The 2,468-nt window shown below is 30.2% G+C and overlaps 1 protein-coding gene across 2 annotated transcripts in view; it reads left to right on the top strand.

The window, feature by feature from the left end:
* The window catches only part of SEMA3C (semaphorin 3C), a 165,298-nt gene that overhangs the window by 100,128 nt on the left and 62,702 nt on the right, over positions 1–2,468 (top strand). The gene's annotated exons all lie outside the window — the stretch shown is intronic.

Here is a 2,468-nt window from a genome sequence, read left to right as displayed (position 1 = left end):
AATATTTAGAATAAATATTTGCAATTATTGATAATTCGTATTCTCTTTATTAACCATCATACAATTATCATAGGATATAGAATAAATAAAAATGACAGTGATATTTATCATACATGCCCATATACAACAATCTTCTCCGATTGTTTCTGTAACATATTACAATTAAATATGCTATTTACTATTTAGTTTGCTTGATATATTTTAATAATGTCTTATCTGATTTTTTTTCTAATTTCATGAAAGATATAATGAATAAAGTATATTCAGAAACTTCTATTTGTTTTATACTTAGATTCTAAAATTATAAAACTGGTGTTTTTTTTATAATTTGACTAATACTTAATAGAAATTATAGGTATGATAGTTTTATGATTATCAGTATTCAACTGCTTCCAGTTCTCAGGATCACATGGAATTTACATCATGAAAGGTGCTCATCTGACTTTAATGCACAATTTCAATCTGTTGCTGTTGTTTAGAGGAGGAAGAAACTACTAAAATTTTTGTCATTTCTCCCTGGGGAAATTTTCTAGCTCACCTTAAATTTGGCAATTCACTTAACATTGCACTGTTAAGCACTAATTGTCACAGTTAAGCATCTTATTTCATTGGTAGACCAGCACAAGAAAGCATTGATTGTCCATTTACTTCTTCAAATTATTCCTCAGTACATCTGGAAACAGAGTATCCTAAAAGTTGTTTTGTTCTTGAAATAAGAAATCCCTCTATGTCTTCAAATGACTTCATTTTTTTTTTCCTTAAAACATTTCCTTTTTATTTCATACGCTGTATTTTAAGAAAAATGTGTTTTTTAGATCTTGGACTCCCAACTCCTCCTGCTTCAGTGAATTTGAGTTTATATGCACTAGACTGAAAACCACACTTTGAAAAACAAGTATCTTTTTTTTTTTTTTCCTTATGAAATGACCATCAGATTCCATGGGAAATAGCTGGTAGAAAAGTTTTTCCAATTTTTTAAAATTCATAAGTGCGCAAAGATTTTTTTGCATTTACTGAACTTCCAGAATGTATTGAAGACATAGAAAAATAATTGAGCTGTTATACCATAGCTGTATTTTGTGGCACTTGACATCCCAAATGAGGCATATTGACTAAATACAGTTACTGCTTTTAGACTTTTTGCCTATTACCATTGGATTATTTTTCTGTACCAAAGAAGAAGAATGCATGTGCCTGTGGTCTACTTGGATGAATAGAAGATGGATTTTCATCATGAATATACATATAGTCTTTGTTATCTTTTTCAGAACCTACGTTTGTGGATGCACATGTCATCCCAGATGGAACTGATCCAAATGATGCTAAGATTTACTTCTTCTTCAAAGAGAAACTGACTGACAATAGCAGAAGCACAAAACAGATATATTCCATGATTGCTAGAATATGTCCTGTAAGTATTAATTTGGTTTTTAAATTCAATTTATTTAAACTAAAACAAAAAACATTCACCCATTTCTCCCACACCTAACTCTGTCTCTTGCAATCACCAATCTATTCTCTGTATGTATGAGCTGTTTTTTATAATTTTTGTTTTAGATCCTACATATAAGAGATCATATAGCATCTGTCTTTCTGCATACGACTTATCTCATTTAGCATAGTGGTCCATCCTCATTGTCACAAACAACAAGATTTCATTCGTTTTTATGGCTGACTAGTTTTCCAATGTGTATATATTACATTTCTTTAACATTCATTTGTTGATGGACATTTAGGTTGTTTAACTATCTTGGCAGTTATAAATAATATTGCAATGAACATGGGGTGCATATATCATTCTTTAGATAAATACTCAGAAGTGAAATTGCTAGATCATGCGATAATTCTATTTTTAATTTTTTGAAGAACCTCTATACTGTTTTCCATAGAATCGGTGGCACCAATTCACATTCCCACCAACAGTGCACAAGGATTCTTTTTTCTCTACATCCTTGCCAACACTTGTTATTTCTTGCCTTTTTGGTAATAGCTACTCTAACAAGTATATGATGATAACCCATTGTGGTTTTGATTGACATTTCTCTGATGATTAGTTATTTTGTGTATCTTTTCATGTACTTATTGGCCATCTGTATGCTTTTTTAGAAAAAATATCTATTGCAATCTTCTGCTCATTTTTATGGATTTTTTTTTTTTTTTGCTATTGAGTTGTGTGAGTTCCTTACATATTTTGTATATTATCTCCTTATCAGATATATGATTTACAATTATTTTTCCCATTTAGTAGGTTGCCTTTTCATTTTGTTGATGGTTTTCTTTGATGTGCAGCTTTTTAATTTGATGCACTCCCCTTGTTTATCGTTGCTTTTGTTGCTTTGCTTTTGGTGTCAATTAAAAGAATTATTGCCAATACCTATGTCAAGGAGCTACTGCCTGTTTTCTTCTATGAGTGTTATGGTTTCAGGTCTTACATTCAAATTTTTAATCCATTTTTAGTTAATTATTTT

The sequence above is a fragment of the Pteropus vampyrus genome, unplaced genomic scaffold, assembly GCF_000151845.1.
Source record: "Pteropus vampyrus isolate Shadow unplaced genomic scaffold, Pvam_2.0 Scaffold107, whole genome shotgun sequence".
NCBI classification, from domain to species: domain Eukaryota; kingdom Metazoa; phylum Chordata; class Mammalia; order Chiroptera; family Pteropodidae; genus Pteropus; species Pteropus vampyrus.
The sequence above is the reverse complement of the archived record's forward strand: the minus strand, read 5'-3'. Positions and strand labels throughout refer to the sequence as shown.